Source organism: Acomys russatus, chromosome 29 (assembly GCF_903995435.1).
Source record: "Acomys russatus chromosome 29, mAcoRus1.1, whole genome shotgun sequence".
Lineage (NCBI taxonomy): Eukaryota > Metazoa > Chordata > Mammalia > Rodentia > Muridae > Acomys > Acomys russatus.
Window position 1 is genome coordinate 38,255,973 of NC_067165.1, and position 20,254 is coordinate 38,276,226.

Here is a 20,254-nt window from a genome sequence, read left to right on the forward strand (position 1 = left end):
ATGCAGTTTGGGGCCAGAGTCCCTAACTGTGCTTGGCAGCCAAATTGGGCCCAGAGACTCTAGCTGAGCTTTTGGCACAGTCCCGGCTCTAAGACTCTGGTTGGACACAGTGTGTAGTTTGAATCCAGAATTCCTGGCTGAGATTGGCGGACAGTTCGGACCCTGAGTCAATAACTGACCACAGCATGCACTTTGGGCCAAAAGCCCCTAGCTGAGCTTGGTGTGCAGTCCCAGCCCCAAAATTCTAGCTGGACCCTGTGTGCATTTTGGGCCCAGAATCCCTAGCTGTGCTCGGCAGACGGTTCAGGCCCTGAGAATTTAGGTGAACTCAGCCCGTGGTTCGGGACCAGGGTCCCTGGCTGGACTTGGAAGGAGACACAAAACGCTGTGGATATCTTGGCCTGACCCAACACTCATTCAGAGACCCAGAATGATTGCAGGACCCATAGCACAAGGGAGCTGAGGATCACTGGCTATGAGAGTCCAAAATGACAGGGCTAACCTACCATCCACACCAGTGAAGCATCAGAGCTTCCAGCCTAAGGAAATCAAGAGAAAACAAGTGAATCTATCATCAGACTCCCTCCATCCAACTCTGGAAGCTACCCAACAAAAATAAACATGGCAAGATATCTAAAGGACAGCGTAGAAGCATACACACACACACACACACACACACACACACAAAAAAACAACATGGCATCTCCAGTTTCCAACTATCCCAAAGAAAACAACCCAGAGAACTAAAATACAATGAAAATACAAGAAAATGACTTCAAATCCTTAGTAATGAGGATGATAATGGAGGAAACAAATAAAATTCATAATCAAATGCAGGAAGATGCAGCCAAACAGGTGAGAGACATAAAAGAAGCACATAGAGTGGAACTGGAAAAATTGCTGGACAATGCAAACAACCAGATGAAAGAAATAAATAAAACAGTTCAAGCTCTGAAGACCTATAAAGAGGCAATGGAAGAAACTCAGGATTATACAAACAATCAGATGAAAGAAATAAAAAAATCAGTTCAAGATCAGAAAATGAAAATGGATTCAATGATAAACACACAGACAGAAGAAAAACGAAACATGAGACCTCAGAGAAGAAGGCGAGCAACACAGAGGTGAGCTTTTCGAACAGAATCCGAGAGATGGAAGAACGAATCTCAGGTCTAGAAGATACAATCACAGATCTTGAAGCAACCATTAAAGAAAATGCCAAATCTGGAAAACTCCTGACACAAAACATCCAAGAAATTAAAGACACCATGAAAAGAAGAAATCTGAGGATAATAGGCATTGAAGAAAGAGAAGATATCAGCCTCCAAGGCCCAGAAACTATTCTCAATAAAATCATAGAAGAAAATTTCCCCAATCTAAAGAAAGAGATGCCTATAAACATACAAGAGGCCCACAGAACACCAAATAGAGTTGACCAGAAAAGAAAAACTGCCTGTCACATAATAATCAAAACACAAAACATACAGAACAAAGAAAAAATATTAAAAGCTGCAAGGGAAAAGGGCCAAATAACATTTAATGACAAAGCTATCAGAATTACACCCGACTTCTCAGCAGAGACCATAAAAGCCAGACAGGCCTGGACAGAGATCCTACAAACCCCAAGAGACCACAGATGCCAGGCCAGACTACTTTACTTAGCAAAACTATCAATAACCATTGATGGAGAAAACAAAATATTCCATGACAAAAACAAATTCAAACAGTACCTATCCACAAATCCAGCTTTACAGAAGGTACTAGAAGGAAAACTCCATCCCACAGGGTCAAACTACAACCAAAATTACTCAGGAAGTAGATAACTATACTATGGCAAAATCTCAACTACACAAACGCTTGACTGGAAACAACATCAAAATTAAGAATCTTAACAGTCACTGGTCATTAATATCTTTCAACATCTATGGTCTCAATTCTCCAATAAAAAGACACAGACTAACTGAATGGGTGAATAAACAAGACCCAACATTCTTCTGCATTCAAGAAACACGTCTCACCCATAACGATAGGCATTATCTCTGGGTAAAAGGTTGGAAAAAATATTTCAAGCAAATGGTCACAAGAAGCAAGCAGATGTAGCCATTTTAGTATTGAACAAAATAGACTTTCAACCAAAATTAATCAAAAGGGATGAGGACAGACACTTCATACTTATCAAAGGTAAAGTCAACCAAGATGACAACACAATTCTGAACATCTATGCTCCCAATACAAGGGCACCCACATTTGTAAAAGATCTGCTAAAAAAAGCTTAAACCACACATCGATCCCCACACAATAATAGTGGAAGACTTCAACACCCCACTCACTGTAGGATAAGTCATTGAAATAGAAACTAAGCCGAGAAGTAACATCATTAACCAATGCCATGGGTCAATTGGATCTAACAGATATCTATAGAACCTTTCACCCTAACAAGAAAGAATATACCTTCTTCTCTGCACCGCATGGAACATTCTCCAAAATTGATCACATCGTAGGTCACAAAGCAAGCCTCAACAGATACAAGAGGATTGAAATAATACCTTGTATCCTATCAGATCACCATGCTCTTAGGCTGCAATTCAACAACAACAGAAATAACAAAAAGCTTACACGAACATAGAAACTAAACAACTCTCTGCTAAATGACACCTGGGTCAGGGAAGAAATAAAGAAAGAAATCAAGGAGTTTCTGCAATTCAATGACAATGAAGGAACAACGTACCCAAATTTGTGGGATACATTGAAAGCAGTGCTAAGAGGAAAATTCATAGCACTAAGTGTCTTTAAAAAGAAATTGGAAACATCGCACACAAGCATCTTAATGACACAACTGGAAGCCCTAGGAAAAAAAAAGCAGAAACAACCAAGAGGAGTAGACGCCTGGAAATAATCAAACTCAGGGCTGAAATTAACAAATTAGAAACAAAGAAAACAGTCCAAAGAATCCACAAAACCAAGAGCTGGTTCTTTGAGAAAATCAACAAGACAGACAGACCGTTAACCAAACTAATTAAAAGGCAGAGAGACAGTATTGAAATCAACAAAATCAGAAATGAAAAGAGAGACATAACAACAGACACTGAAGAAATACAAAGAATCATAAGATCCTACTTTGAAGGCATATACGCCACAAAATTTGAAAATCTAAGGGAAATGGATGATTTTCTTGATCAATTTCACTTGCCAAAGTTGAGTGAAGAACAGATAAACAAGCTAAATAGTCCCATTTCCCCTACAGAAATAGAAGCAATCATAGATAGTCTCCCAACCAAAAAAAACCCAGGACCAGATGGTTTCAGTGCAGAATTCTACCAGACCTTCATGGGCGAGCTAATGCCGATACTATTCAAGCAACTCCAAAAGATAGAAATGGATGGAAAATTACCAAATTCATTCTATGAGGCCATAGTCTCGATACCTAAACCTCACAAAGACTCAACAAAGAAAGAGAATTTCAGACTAATTTCTCTTATGAACACCGATGCAAAAATACTAAATAAAATACTTGTAAAACGAATACAGGAACACATCAAAGATATCATTCATCATGACCAAGTAGGCTTCATTCCAGGCATGCAGGGATGGTTTAATATACAGAAATCCATCAATGTAATCCACTATATAAACAAACTGAAAATAAAAAACCACATGATCATCTCTTTAGATGCAGAGAAAGTATTTGATAAAATTCAACACCCATTCATGTTTAAAGTTTTAGAGAGATCGGGGATACAAGACAGTTTCCTCAACATAATAAAGGCTATATACAGCAAGCCAATAGCCAAAATCAACGCAAATGGTGAGAGACTCAAGGAAATTCCTCTAAAATTGGGAACAAGACAAGGCTGCCCACTCTCTCCATATCTCTTCAATATAGTACTCGAAGTTCTAGCCAGAGCAATAAGACAACAAAAGGAGATCAAGAGTATCCAAATGGGAAAGGAGGAAGTCAAATGATCCCTATTTGCAGATGATATGATAGTGTACATAAGTGACCCTCAAAATTCCACCAGAGAACTCCTACAGCTGATAAACACCTTCAGCAAATTGGCTGGATACAAAATTAACTCCAAAAAGTCTGTAGCCTTCCTATACACAAATGACAAGCTTGTAGAGGAAGAAATTAGGAAAACCACACCCTTCACATTAGCCACAAGCAATATAAAATATTCAGGAGTTACTCAAACTAAGCAAGGGAAGGACTTGTTTGAAAAAGAAATTTCAAAACTCTGAAGAAAGAGATTGAAGATGAGCTAGGGAGAACTTTTAACTTCCTATCTTCAGTTCGCTGTTGCTTTGTTTGCTCTCTTTATTGGCCTACAATTCTTAACTTGCTTGCTTGGCTGACAATGCTATTATCATGGTGGCTGAGTCCAGGCCACCTGTAATTCTATATTTTCTCAGCTAATAAAACACCATTTCCTTAGCTAATAATGAAATACTATTTCCTTTAGCTAATAATGTCATTGCTGAGTTCAGGCCTTCTAGAATCTTACTATAGATATGCTGAGTCTAAAAAAAAAAAAAATTGGGGCCTCAAAGACAGTACAGGGAATATCATCAATTTGGAGAGAATTCATTTTGTGAATATTCCTCTACCTCAATGTTTATTATCTTATATCTACTTTACCTACCCACATGTGCATAACAAATGTATTACATACAAATAAAAATACTTAAAATGAGTGAATATTTTCATAGATATGGGACTATGTGGCATCAAGCTTTATATAAAAAGGTAGAGTGAATACAAATGTCCATCCATGGATAAATGGATAAAGGAAATATGGATACTAGGATGTAGTTCACATGTAGAGCTTTGACTAATATGTTCAATACCTAGATTTCATCTTTAGTACCCACAGAAATAAAAAATCAATAAAGAGATGCACCATTTATTTTATATATAGTAGACTATTACTTTAAATGAAAATATTGCTATCTGCTACAGTATTGATAAAGGTGAGAACACTATGCTAAGTAAATTAAAGCAGTTACAAAATGGCAGATATTGCACAGGCCTGTCTATGGAGGCCTCTTTGGTAGCCAGACTCTGAAAGAGTAGAATTGTGGAAGGATAGTGGGCTTTGCCCCAGACTTTGCCCCTTGGAAACACCACTGAGATGGACATTGTGAAAGACTGGGAGGAGTCATCCTGGGTCTGGAATTTAGGAAACAGACTGGGGACTCAAGTCAGGCTGTTGTGTTTCTAATTGAACATCAGTGGGAGGAGAGAACCGGAGGAGAGATGAGGGATTGTGGCCTTAGAGAGAGACATAGGCAGAGAGGCAGAAGAGAAGGATACAGGTTCCAATTACGAAGGTGCAGATTGCTTCCGTCGGGGAGAGGATCAGCGTGTAGGCCTGGAGACAACTAGGGTTCCCCTTAACCTCTTTTCCCTCCTGTATAGGATAGTTTGGTTGTATAATAAAGTCTAATTGTTAAGAAACAGAGCCAACATAGAATCCTGGTCGAATGGACATTAAAAAATGAGGGAAGTTCGCCAAACCAAATAACCCAATTAAGAAATGGGGTTCAGAGCTAAACAGAATTCTCAACAGGTGGTTATCAAATTCCTGAGAAACACTTACCAGAAGAACTAAAATTGGACTTCTGGGTAACTGGGGCAAAGGTTAAGAAATAGGCCTACAGGAGATAATCAGGCCAGCTGCAAAGAGCAGCCCCCACTAGAGATAGCATTGCCTAGTGAATGACCCAAAGGGTCCCACTGGAGATAGAGTTGATAAGAAACCCAGTTTTATGGACACATTCCTTCTTGCCCACCAGAGATAGCATTACCTAGCAACCGACCCATCCCATCAGAGAGAGCAAAAGAAGTTAAGCCATGGGTGGTCTTGGCACCCTTTTCTGATTAAAGGACATTGAGAGGATAAAAGGACCAGAGATCACAGCTGTTGGGCGCTCCTGAGACCTAGCATTTGGGGATCAGGTGCGACACAGCTTGGAGATGAATTAAAGATTCCTCTTGTATTTTACAGTGGTTTTGTGTGTTTTCTGGTTCTTTTTGGGGATCAGTCTGCGTGCAACACATCCTTAGTTATCAGCAAAATGCAAATCAAAATGACTGATATTCCATCTCACACCCAAGAGAATGGCAAAAATTTAAAAACTCAAGTTACAGCACCTGTTGGCAAAAATGTGGAGAGGTAATACTCCTCCATTGTGGTGGGAAGGGACCCTTGTACAACACCTTTGGAAATCAATTTGATGCATTCTCAGAAAATTGGCAATAGCGCTACCTCAAGAACCAGCTATACCACTTCTGTGCATGTATCTGAGAGATGCTCCACCACACAACAAGGACATTTGCTCAACTATGTTCATAGCCGCCTTATTGGTAATAGCCAGAATATAGAAACAACCCAGATCTCCCTCAGCTGAAGAGTGGATAACGAAATTGTGGTACATTTACAAAATGGAATACTACTCAGCTATTAATAAGAAGGAAATCTTGAAATTTGCAGGCAAACGGATAAACTAGAAATGTTCCTCCTGAGTGAGATAACCCAGACCCAGAAAGACACCCATGGTAAATATTCACTTATAAGTGGATATTATCCTAACATGGATGCCCGCTGAGGGTCTCCACTCAGCAGGGGATTGAGACAGATGCAAATTCATTGTTGTAAGAGATCTATCTTGTGTCATACATCCAGTTAAGTGTGCTGCACTGTACACTTAGAAATGACTCAGACAGTATTTTTACATTATGTGTTTAAATTTGTGTTATGTTAATTTATTCATATTGTGTGTATACCTCCAGGGATAAAGATAGAGCAGAGAACTAGGGAATACCCAATCAATACTCAGCTATGCCTGCAGATAGGAGCCTAGCAGGGCAGGGCATTCCTCTGACAGACTCCGCCCAGCAGTGCTTTTAAACAGATGGTGAGACTCACAGGCAAACATTAGGTGATTCATGGGGATTCTTGTGGAAAAGTTAGGGGAAGGAGAAAAGGACCGGGAGCAGACAGGAGTGCAACAAGACCCACAGAGCAGACCAACCAGTGCTCAAAGGGGCATGCTGAGGCTAAGTACCAGTGAGGGACCAAGCATGGACTAGACTTAGAAACTCTACATACATGTATACCCAATGGGCAGCTTCACCTCTAAGTGGGCTCACCAGAAAGGGAAGAGGGGCTGCCTCTGACATGGTCTCAGTTGTATGGCTTTCAATCTCTTCACTCTGGTGAGGCTGCTTTGCCAGGACTCTGTGAAAGAGGAAATACACAGTCGTGATGAGACTCCAAGTGCTGGGATGGGTTTTCAGGGTGCTCTCCCCTTTTCTGAGATGCAGGGGAAAGGGTACAGGAAGATGAGGGTGGGACAGAGAGGAAGGACGTGGAGGAGAGGATAGAGAGGCTAAAATTGTAATGTAAAGTGAATAACTAAACATAAACAAACAAACAAATAAATAAATAACAACTGCTTCAAGACCCAGCATTACTACTCCTGAGCGTATGCCCAAGAGATGCCCTTCCATACAACAAGGATATTTGTTCAACTATGTTCATAGCAGCCTTACTCATAATAGCCAGAAACTGGAAGCAACCCAGCTGTCCCTCAACTGAAGAACAAATAAAGAAACTGTGTTACATTTATACAAAGGAATAGTATTCAGCCACTAAAAACAAGGAAATCAAGAAACTTGCAGGCAAATGAGTGGAAATGGAAAACATCATCCTGAGTGAGGTAATCCACACCCAGAAAGACCCACAGTGTATGTACTCACTTATAAGTGGACATTAGCCACATAGTACAGGATAAACACGCTACAATTCAGATACCCAAAGGAGCTGAGAAATAAGGAAGACCCAAGAGAGAATGTGACGGTCTCACTTAGGAAGGGAAATGGAATAGTTAGCAGAAGTGGTTGAAGGGAAGGGACAGGATTGGAGAGGGAACACTGAGGATAATGAGGATGTGGATCAGATATATGGTGCATGGGGGATGAAAGAAGAGACGGCTTGCAGATAGAGGAGTAACCAACCATGAGTGGGGCACTTTTTAAGCAAGCCAGAGACTTGCAACAGGGTGGGCTCCTGGAAGGATATTGAGGTGACTCTAGCTGAAACCTCTGGTGGCAGAGGTCATGATGTCTAGAGGCCAACATCTAACCAGCAGGACTACTGGTGGAGAGAGAGAAATACCAAACCACCCACAAAACTTTCCATCCAGACTTTACCCTGCCTTCAGGAGATGCAGGGGTTAAGACAGAGCAGAGATTAAGGGAATGTGCAACTGATGTCTGACCCATCCTGACACCCACTCCATGGGAGAGAGCCAACCCCTCACACTATTGACAGTGCTCTATTGTATTTGCATATGGGAGCCTAGCATGGCTGTCTTCTGAGAAGCTCTTCCCAGCACAGGATCACAACCAAACATGGGGCAGAGTATAGGGAGCCTTGTAGAAGGGTGGAGGAGATAGAACAACCTGGAGGGGAAAAGGCAACATGTGGTCGTAGCATTTTCTTTCCCCATCATATAGATCTTATGGATTGAACTCAGTTCATTTTGCTTGATGGCAAGTGCTTTAACCCACTGTGTCAGCCCTGTTATGTTAAACAAACACAGGGAAATGCTATTCTATGTAATTTTCCTGGAAAAATTTTCCTGGACTTGGAATATGTAACCTGTACAAACTTCTATCCATAGCATCCTCTAGTGCTGCTAAAGTGTCTGCATCCTTGGGACCCACAGCTACACGTGGGGTTGGCCTGAAACAATTCACCCATTTCTTGGCTCTTTCACATTATGCATTCAGAAAGAAGAGAGTCTTTCCAAGGTCAAATAGTCAGAAATGAGGAAAGGCTGGGATCTGATGGCAGTTAAGCAAATATTTAGAAATTGGATGACTCTATTTCATAAACAAACCAGTGCAGAATGGGTTTGTTTCTTGTTACTCAGTGAAAGGTGATGCAAGAGGCGTCTTTTGTCACATAAGAGGGGTCTATTCTCTCCCTCTGTGGCCCAGCAGATGGATACAGTGAAAGCTCACACCAGTTAATCTTTGGAACCCAGTCTTTCAAACTATCTTGGCCACCCAGGCCAGCTTCCCTAGTACCTTTGTGCCTCGGGGAGCTGGTTCCTCTGGCTCATCGTGATTTGTGTAGACATCTCAGAGATGACATCAGACCACTGCACCCAGTAGAGTCTTAAAGGCAGTAGTAGAGGTGGTAGGCCATAAAACTGGGGCAGTATCTTTAGGACAGCAGCTTCTCAGTGCCTCAGGGCCATGGCTGTCCCATGGATGCTGTTGCTAGTGAGCCTGTCTACATTTCACCTGGGCATCTTCATCTGGGCTGTCATTCAGCACTTTCTCAATGTGAAAATCCCCTCTGGATTGCAGCATCCCATCAAGCTCATATTTCTGCATTGTATGGTACTGTACATGTTTGCTCTGGTAAGTTGCTCTTGGGGGGACATTGTGGGTTTCAGTGTTCATCTCTGAAGTTTGCCTTCTTTCATTCTCTCCTCTCTAGATTTCCCTCTAGGACTGAGGTAATTACACTGTTGTATCTTAGAAATATGGAAACATTGTGTTCGTTGCTATCTCTCCCTCCTTCCCTTTCTCTTTCTTTCCTCACACCTCCCTTCCAGCCCTCCATTTTTGTTCTTACTCTTTGTTTTCTTAGAAACCATCTCAAGAAGCTCATGGTAGCCATCAATTCACTCAGTAACCAAAGATGATCTGAGGACCCTGATTGTTCCACTGCTACATTCCAAGTGCTGGAATCAAAGGTGCACTGTTTACATGCTCTGATTACATGGCCCTAAGGATCAAACCAGGGCTTGCATGCAAAGACAGCACTCTATACACTTAGCTACCCCCAGATATTCTTTCTTTTTCATCTTTTGTGTACCATATCTTGAGGGCTGGGACTGGAGGCAGGCATCAGTACTCATCCACAAGACTCTTTCTGAGGACTGAAACATTGTTTCACACCCAGTTTCTATGGATGGTAAACCGGTGGTCCACTTCTGGCACCTCCTTCATCATCAGCCTCCTCCCAACTTCCTTCCACTGACTTGCTTCTAGAGTTTTTTTTGTTTGTTTGTTTGTTTGTTTGCTGCATACTTGTGAATACCGTGAAGTCACAGACTATTTCTCAGCAGGAGCCTTTGCTGATCACAGTATCTGTGTTATGATGCCTTTTGGCATGGCTGCCTCATTGCTGTTTGGGGATATGTACCAGGGCCTGTCCACAGGTACAGTAGGTTTGGAAAGAAAGTTTGGCCTTGTGTGGGAAGTAAGTGGTTTGAATAATGTAATGTCCTGACCTTGGTTAAAGACATGTAGTGGCCAGACACTTCATACGTGATTAACTCAGAGGGCAGCTGCAAAAGAGGAGGTGGAGGTGAGAGGGGTGAGAAGCAGCTGCATCCAAGCTGTTTGCTAGGTGTTTCTGTTCTGTCCTCATTGGCTGCAAGAGACCTTTGCTTAATCTCTGAGCGTGGTAGTGTCTTCATCTTCAGGTCAGATAACATCCTGTGTCTAGTGTGGTTGGTAGACATATTCTATGACATTTGGTAAGGAATCATAGGATTTGGTATATGACTTCAAAAAGTTACCTGTTGATATTTTTCTCCCCAATGGACCACACCTAGTGGAATAAAGAAGCCTTGTTCAATATAATCATTGAAAGCTTCTGGCCTCAACCCCTCATTTATTATTTTTTTCAGCTAGTGCTTTCTTTGAGGTCAAGCTGTTTCAAGTCCATGGACTGTAAGAATTACAAGAGTTTAGAGCTCTAGCATGTCAATGAGGTTCTCAGATAACCGTGTTCCCCAGAAACACCATGTTCTTTACAGCCTACACTTTAATTTTTAACAGCATCATTCTTAGCCCAGAGTTCTGGAAAGTGTGAAGCTCTGAAAAATCCAGGCCACAAAACAGTGTAACTCTATGAATTATCTATTGGCTTTTTCAGAATGTGGGTCCTTCCATAGGCCTTCTTTTGGCAGCCTTGATCTCTTTGGCTTCCTTAATATTTCCCCCAACCCTTTCATAGGACTCCCTGAGTTCTGTCTAAAGTTTCATTGTGTGTCTCCTGCATCTGTTTCTATCAGCTGCTGTGTGAAGCCTCTCCTAGGGGTTATGCTAGGTTCCTGTCTAAAAGCATAGCAGAGTAATATTAACAGCATCAGGGACTGGTTCTATCCCATGGGATGTGTCTCAATTAGGGCCAGTCTTTGGTTGGCTATTTGCTCGATCTTTGTTCATGCACATCTTGTAGGCAGGACAAATTTTGAGTCAAAGGTTTTGTGGGTGGGTTGGTATCTTTATCCCTCTACTGCAAGTCCTATCTGGCTACAGGATATAGCCACTTCAGGCTCCATATACCCCACTGCCAGGGTCTCAGCTAGGATGGACCCGAGTGACTTCCTGGGACCTCCCATATCTCAGGTTTATAGCAATTTCTACCTCCAATTTCTGTTTTCTCATCTTGCTCTCTCTCTGCTGTTCTCCCTACTCCTAATTCCCATACCTGCTCTCTGACCCCAGTTCTTTCTTTCATCCACCTCTAATCCCTATTTTATTTCCTATTGGGTGATATTCAAGCATTCTCCCTTGAGCCCTCATTGTAACGTAGTGTCTTTGGGTCTGTGGATTGTAGCATGTTTACCCTGTACTTTACGGCTAATACCCACTTATAGGAGAGTCCATACCATGCATGTATTTTGAGCTTTGGGTTGCCTCACTCAGGATGATATTTTCTAGTTCCATCTGTTTTTTCCTGCAAATTTGATGATTTCCTTGTTTTTAGTAGCTGAGTAGTATTCCATTGTGTAAATGTATCACATTTTTCTATCCATTCTTCATTTGAGGAACATCTAGGTTGTTTCCAGTTTCCGGTTATTACAAATAAATGTGTTGTGAACATTTAAAAAAAAACAATGTGGGTCTTAGTTTAGCATCACATGCTGTTCAATATTCTCAAACAAATATTTGTTATTCTAGGGGTAGAGGCCAAGAGAGGAATAGGATATGATTTTTACCATCAAAGACATCTCACTGGGTGGCATGGCTGATTATATTTTGACAATGAAATCTGAAGAAATTCCTAAGTAAATATGGCAAGTATAAGGAAGGATTTTTAAAGGAACACGTAGCTATCATTACAAAGGATGATAGCTTGGGGCCATGTACCCTTGTGTAGGTACAAAAGGCTTCCATGGAAAGATGGGAGGCAGTATGGACGATGGTGCAGTCAATCTGCTCCTGATGGGGCCAGTGATCAAGCCAACTTCTGCCATCAAGGGGTGTCTTGAAATTTGAGGGGGTTGAGAGTTGAACTGTCAAAGGCCTAGGCTGGATCAATAGAGGCCTTGCAGTCTTGGTGGGAGGCAGGTAACCTACACCTTGCAGGCTAAACTATCTCTCTTAAAGTTCAAAGAGGAAAAATCATCATTTAAGGTTCTTTTTTTGTGGAGATCTTTCCCAGAATCATGGGGTACCCCACTGGACTCTGAACTAAAACAAACCCATTTAACCAAGACTTGAGGATGGTCCTGCTGGGACTCATCAGTGAGACCTTCTCTGTCAGTAGTTACACTTAATCACCTAATCCTTGACCTCATCCTTGCATCACTTCCATAGATAATCACTTTCCCATCTGCAATCATGGAGGTTGAACCTCCAAGATGGATGACAGTGTCCAGTGTTTTTCAGTTAGCTTGTGGTTGCTTCAATCTTTAGCTAATGTTTGCTTTGACTGGGACAATAGCTTTTTCTAGTTTCCCAACCAAGAACTCACCTCCTCCAGTGCCAGCTATCTTATTCCATCCATCATAGCCTCTATCTACACATGTGGCTCTCACATAATCACCACTTATGAGATGTATATTTTAAAATAAAATTACTTCTTTTATTTTTGAGATTATAATTATGTAATCTCCACTGGTGATCCAATACCAAAAATATTTTTAAAAATCTGGAAGGCCTAAACCACATGGTGGGACCATCCCTGAGTAAGTGGCTGAAGAAGTAAAGGGGGTTAGTAAGCCATTAAGCAGTTCTCTTACACAGTCGCTGCTTTAATACCTGCCTCCATGTTCCTGCCTTGAGTTTCTGCTTTGGTTTCCCTTGATGATGAATTATTACTTGTAAATCAAGTAAACTATTTTCTCTCCCAATTTACTTGTGGTCCAGTGGCTTATCACAGAAATAAAAACAGGATAATATGTCTTTTGAACAATTGTAGTTTATCTTTTGTAATCTATTCATTTTATCAACCTACTTACTGGTTGAGTGGTTTGACATCTTTTAAAATTTTGATATATTCCCTTATGTTATATTAAATATATAATCATATATATTTGGATACCCCTCTCTGTCTCTCTGTCTCCCTCTGTATCGTTAAGCCCTCTCCTTCTAGAAGTTTAATCCTCCATTAGAGGCATCACTAGGAAAGATTGTTTTCCATTCTATAGTTTGAGACTTCATTCAATTAAAACTGTTTCTTTGTATAGGGAATTCTTCTAATTCCAGTTGTCAATAGTTGGCCTCATTCCCAGAGAATCTGAAGGCTTGTGCAAGAATTCTTAACCTATGCCTATATCTTAAAGTATTTCATCCACTGTTTCTTTTAATATTTTTAGAGTTTCAGGTCCTATAGTACAATCTTTGATCCATTTAGACTTTTTAAATACAGAATAAAAAAGGGATCTAGGATCAATCATCAACATAGGACTATCCAGCTTTCCCCGAGCCATTGTTGAAGAGACTCTTTTTTCTCCCCTTCGTCACCTCTGTTGAAACTCAGGTGGCTGTGACCATGTGAGGTTATGTTTGGGTCTTCCACCCTAAGCCATATATCTAGATGTCTGCCCTGTGAAAAGGCCATCTGAACACAACGAAAATAAAATGTCAATACGAACTTTGGTTGAGACAAGTAGGCAAGTCACAACCACATCATTATGTAATCTTGATGTTTTGGTTGAAACTGAAAACTCACCTTCTCCCTAAGCATAATCCCCATCCAGTTGTAGCCACATGAGTCCATTGTGTATGCAGGAGTGAGGAGAGAAATGGTCAACTCAATTTAGCTATGCTGCAGTGGCTGCAGCATCTATGGGTTTACTGTACACATTCTCCTATGCCTCACTCTTCTCTTCTTCTTCATCTTCTTCATTTTCTTCTCTTCTTCCTCTTCTTCCTCCTTTTCTTTTTCTCCTCCCCATCTTCCTTCCCTTCCTTCTCCTTTTTACCATCATGGTATTCTTTTTCTTTTATCTCCTACAGGGAAATATATTAGAGAAACTGAGAATTTGCTCCATGGTCAGGTTCATCCAGTTTATGCATGATGTAATGGTCCTAAAGAAGAACCATAATTTGGTGGTGACCAAATTATGAAATTTGGGACAAACAGCCCAAGGCGGTTTCCTCGAAACTCCGGAGAGGCATTATTTTCTACCATGGAGGGGGAACCATATGTGATAGCCTAGGTAAGTAGATTCTGGGCTGGATGGGAGTGGAAAGTCCTCATGACAGGTGGAGTCTATGAAGATCTCTTGAGACAGAGTCAAAGCAAGTAGAAGTTGAAATTTTTAGGGAAAATGCATTGAGGGCTTGGAAATCATGTGATTCAATGGAGTTGAAATCTTCATATTCCCTGTATAATACATTATTCTTAGCCCATGTTTGGGCAGTAACATCCACTGGAGCTCTCCTAGCACTAGGTGTGACATCTCCCTTTCCCTCTCACTCACAGCACTGGCTATTCCCATCTGTCCCAAGTCCATGTGCTTCCCACAGCTCAACTGGAGAACTGTGCTAAAAACCTTCCATTCTTGATCACTACATCATCTCTGTGCCCAAAATTTGTTTCTTTGCTAAATTTATTATCATCCATCAGTTTCATCATATCTACCCACAAGAAGGACCTGGTAATTGTCACTGCTGCACTTTAGTTTCCGTTGAGAGCTTGTACACATCTTCCACCTGGACACTTGTGTCTTCCCTTTCTTTTGCTGTGCTGTAGCCTCTGAACTTCTCAACACTACTGGAATCCTATGATGCTCACCTGTTCTTCCATACTTATTGCTTCTAGAATAAGGGTTATTTACTTCTGGTGATTGAAGTAGCCATAGCAGTTCTGAAGATGTCACCAGGATGCCTTATATTGTTCAGAAGTTAAATCTAAGTGTAACTTGTCTGTGTTACCCACCCTTATCCATCTTTTCACTGCTCTTGTTCACTCTATGTTGTCATCAGCCCTTGAGGCCCTCTTTCCCAAGCTGCCATCCTTTAATCTATTTCCAAGTCTTAAGCAGGAATGGCTCAATAGATATTTACTTAACATCTGTTCAGCCCCAGATCCTCTCCAGTAATAACTGACACACCAGAAGACAAGAAAAAATGTAAGGATCTGCATGTCAAAGGAGACTAGCCCACAAAGAAGAACACAGATGACGATGTGCTTTCAGCTGTAACACAGGGGTGGAATAGAGGTGATTCAGTGTTTCTAATCACAGAGTCTCTCTAAGAAGGTCCCAAATTGGACCAACAGGAGCTGTGTTTGAATCTTGATGTACTTGTCTACTAGGATATCCTTTATCTTCTCATGGATGCAAATCAATGAGCATATTAATACTCCAAGGGAAACACACGAAGCCCTCACAATGTCCGTTTCAGATCTTCAATCATTGTGGGTCACTAGTTTATCTACATTACATAAAATTCAATGCTGTAGAAAGTTAGGCACACATTCTAACAAAATCTTGATATTCAGGGACTTAGGGATGATGTCTGGACTTGCCTAGGCAGATCTGGTGAAAGTCACCTGAGAAGAATCAAGAACAGGAACACAGAGAGTATGTTGTTACCATGTCCACCACAACAGCTGGTATTTCTAGGACTGGAGCAGAAACTGCTGGATTCTTGTCACACTGATTAACACCCTGAGTTCTTCTTGCAGACCTTTACCACAACCTGTGCAGCTTCCTGGCCCAGCAGACAGTTTCTGTGGTGCTGTCAGTGGGGTGAGTGGCCTGAGACTGTTGGTGCTTTATCTGCTTGCTGGTGCATTTTGGAGTACAGATTTGGGTGTTTCTAGGCCCCAGAAAGGGATCTGATTTCAGATCCTCTCTGGAGCATGCTCCCATGGACATGGCCACAGCAATTTCAAAATAGTAAAAGTCTAGAAATATTCCTTGGAAGTACATTGGTAAACGGTGACAGAAGGAATACAATACTACAGTGTACTTATGGAGTCACACAGTAGAGAACTAGGAAAGGCACATCCACGGTGTGAAGGAACTCATGTAGTTTAAAATCAGAAGTGACCCTTGATGCCATGTTCATTAAGTTAAATTTATTAAAGCTAAACGAACACTCTCTAACACATGTACAGACCAACAGGCATTGGAAATAGGCAAGAAAACATGAGTTGAAAGATGTTGAACTCAAAATGTGTCTTTATAAGTGGAGGAATGTTGACTTTGGGGAAGGTGGTGTAATCAGAGTTGGCTAATAGTCAAGGTCAACTGAAGTCATGAGTATTGCTGACTGATGGTTTTTGTGTTCAATGTAACTATAAAATACTTCTGGACCCACAAAGTACATACCACTTTCAATGAATGTTGAGCATGACTTAAGACCCAAGTCTGGTCATTTGAAAATAAAGAGGTCCTTGAAAGGGAAGAAGGCACAGCTGGCTGTTCATCATAGTTTGAGAGCTGAGTCCATAGGACAGTGTAAAGAACTAAGTGAGGGAAATTGAAAACTGCCCTGCTAGGCTCTGATTCTTCAATCGCTACCACTTCAGTGGTCATCTCATCCTTTGGTATCACTCAGAACGGACATACACTGAAGTTGAGTAACCAGAGCAAATCACTTAGCCTCTCAGTATCTCTCTGGGAGCATAGGGAGGGTCACATCTTCCCAGACTCCAGAGACCTCCTTCCACCTAAACTTCCCATAGTGTCTGAACTTCCTATCTACATCTCTGAGATCCACTGAGTGGAACTGCAGAGACATGTGCAAGCACCTGATCTGAAATCGTGAAGCTAATTCCTCAGTGCAGCAATCCAGATACTTACAGAGTGCTTACTTAAGGGCCAGAGAAGCTGCACTAGAAAAGCATGTGGAGATGCTTATCTAGGGAAGCAGATTGGGGCTGTCAGAGGGCTGCTGTGAGCTAAGCTGCTGAAACTAGCAGCCATATATCCTCAGCCTTCCCCTTACAGACCCCTCCCTCCACCCTTAGCCCCTCCTCCTGGACCCCTTCCTGTCCCTCCCTCACTTCCCCTTTTCTCCTTATCTTTTCACCTCTTGCTCTTTCCCTAATGGAAGCAATATCCCTTGGACCTAAATGAAGTCTCGGTGCTCCTATTTGTATACAGTGGTGCTATCAATCATATCCCTGGGGCCCTTTCCTTCCATCAGGGTGGAAATTTGACACAGGTGATGAGTTCTTCCTGCTGTTACTTTATGGCTTCATAGCCCTTGGCCTCTGAAATAAATGGTGGCATCAGAGAACTAGGAGCCACAACAGGTGCCACCTCTGGAGTCACTGTCCTAATTCTTGCTTCTGATAATGGGACTTTTAACCCAATGATGCTGAGTGTTACCACTCCTTTGTGCATCTGTGAAGTCACTGCTTTCCCGACCTTTACAATGCCTATGTTCTAGTTCCCAGGGAAAGGTGTGCAAAGCCCTTGGCCCTTAGGGAGGCAGTTACTGCCTCTGGTGTTTTCGTTTCCCATGTTGTGGCTACTGCTGCCTGTCTCCTTTATTGCCTGCTGTTGTCTCCTGCTGCAATTGTTGCCAATGTGTCTTCACTTCTTATCTCTGCTGCAACCTCTTGATGCTTTACTTCTGATGCTTCAAGGTCACTTTGTAGTTTCCATGTTGTTAAGAATTCTAGCTTCTTCTAAGGGCCAGTAATTTCCACTGCCAGGGTGCCCAATGCTTTTGTGCCCCAGTATCATTGGTGTCACTACATAGTGTTCTCTTGCCTCTGACCTTACTGGTAGTCTGCTTCTGCTTTCACCACTGCCACTAGTCCTTTGTTCCTGTAACTCTATTATTACATTCATGAGAATTTTGTCACTCTCCCTCCTATTGCCAGTTTAACATTAACTCTTCTATGTCACCAGGGTATTGGTGGGAGGGTGACAGGGAAAGTCTGGTTAAAATTGTTTGAAATAGTAGGTGGGCTGCAAATGAAAGCATTAGTGTGTCTTATCACCAAGTGTCTGTGGTTATTGTGTAGTTTGTATTTTTCTCAAGGTATGTGTGTTCTTCAAAGTGACCAGTGCTGGTGTAAGTATAGTCCAGATGACTGCGTGAGTAATAGTCATTTTCTCAAATCACTCAGTGCAGTGAAGAAGAGTCTTAGAAATTTCATTTAGGGAGTCCAATTGCCATATCCCTAATATTTTCATTTATCTCTAAGAATATAAACAGTAGAAGGTACTGTTACATTAAAACTTTATTTTATTTTTTATTAATGTGTATTATTAATCAAATATTATTAATATCATTGATATAAAAATTTAAGAACAATGATTTTGGTAGTGCTCAATGTATGTTTGCAACACCAGGGAGAGCTGAAACACTTAACGTGTCTCAGTAGATCCATCTGAGTTCCAATTGACATCTCTGGATCTTTGCTGGTTGTCCTGATTTCTAAGGCTTCCTCATTCTTTGTGGTGTTCAGACATCTGTGAGAAGCATAAATCAGGTTAAAATAGAGAACCCTGGCTCCTTTGATTCTGGTAGGTTACTCAGGTTTTACATAGGAAAAATTAAGATAGCCATCTTTACTTACTAGGGTCATTTTCAGGATTTAAACAGGTTCTTTCCCCCCTACAAGAATAGAGAGAATAGAGGATGTGGTTCCAAGGGCTGCCAATGACGAACATGGATTTGTTTGTTTTTTCTTAGGTACTGAAAGCTGCCTGACCACCATCACCCTTCTTTTTCTAAGGACTGCCTGAATGCCTCCATTCACTTCATGAAGGGCCTAACAACCTACGGGGTAGACCCCTCCCGAGTTGTAGCCTTAGGAGAAAGTGTTGGAGGTATTCCTGTGGCCATTGTCACCTAGGCCTTGCTCAGCCTCCCAAGTCTTCCCCAGATCTGTGCTCAGGTGCTTATTACTCCAGCTCTGCAGGTCATCCATTTCCGTTTGCCATCACATCAGCAATACCAAAATGTCCCATTCCTCACCAAAGACATACTCATGATGGGTGTGTGTAAATACATGGACATTGACTCATCCTGGGGAGATGCATTGATGAATGGTACTTGTATGCCCCCAGACACCTGGAAGAAGTACAAGAAATGGCTCAGCTCTGATAATATTCCCAGAAGGTTCAAGAGCAAAAGCCTCCTGCCTGAGTTTCCAGGACCTTTCAATGAGGCTGCCTATCTAGAAACAAAAAGTATTTTTGATCCAGAAATTTCACCTCTGCTAGTAGATGACAAGATCATTGCTCAGCTTCCAAAGGCGTTCCTGGTGAGCTGTGAGTATGACCCCCTCCGCGATCATGCCTTGCTCTACAAGAAGCGCTTGGAGGACCAGGGGGTCCCTGTGACCTGGTACCATGTGGAAGATGGCTTTCATGGATGCACAGTGTTGTTCGATAAGCATCCTTTCTCTTTCCCCAGCTCCATAAAAATTGTAAATGCCATAGTTAGTTACATAAGTGACATATGACAGTCACCTTGTGCTTGAGTGTGGAGCAATGTGAGAGCTGTCTGCTTTGTGCCTTTTTCCTGGTTTAGTTTTATTTGTTAAAGAGACGCTGAATCCATGCCTGCTCCAAGAAGGAAAGGCTAGGTGGAAGCAAGAGTTGTTAGTCTTTCTAGAACCAACGACATCCAGTATTTCAACTAGTGACATTTTTTACTGCCTCATTCATTTGAAATAAATTTCAAAGTGGAAGAAAATTTGTTCAAATCATCTGAACGCCTTCACCAAGATTTTGTGTACAATGGATGCCCTCCCCTGGTCACACTATCACTGGTTAACTCATATACATAAGGATATGGAGAAAGGTTCTTTCTTGTTATTGTTTTTCCTGAGACCTAAGTCACATCATCACTTGCACTCCATTTGTGACACTTGCCTCAATCTGTCCTGAGCAATGTAGTTTCATAGACACCCTCCAAATATGATGACTCTTGTGCTGAATTATGGGATGGTGTCAGTGGGAGCATTCCAGAAACAGAGATAGAGAAGAAGGCAATGAAGGGGGAGTGAAGGGGATGAGT

The 20,254-nt window shown here is 41.6% G+C and overlaps 1 pseudogene; it reads left to right on the forward strand.

Annotated features, from left to right (window-relative positions):
- Window positions 1-9,232: 9,232 nt before the first annotated feature.
- On the forward strand, window positions 9,233-19,697 carry LOC127211563 (arylacetamide deacetylase-like 4; annotated as a pseudogene).
- The last annotated feature ends 557 nt before the right edge of the window (window positions 19,698-20,254 follow it).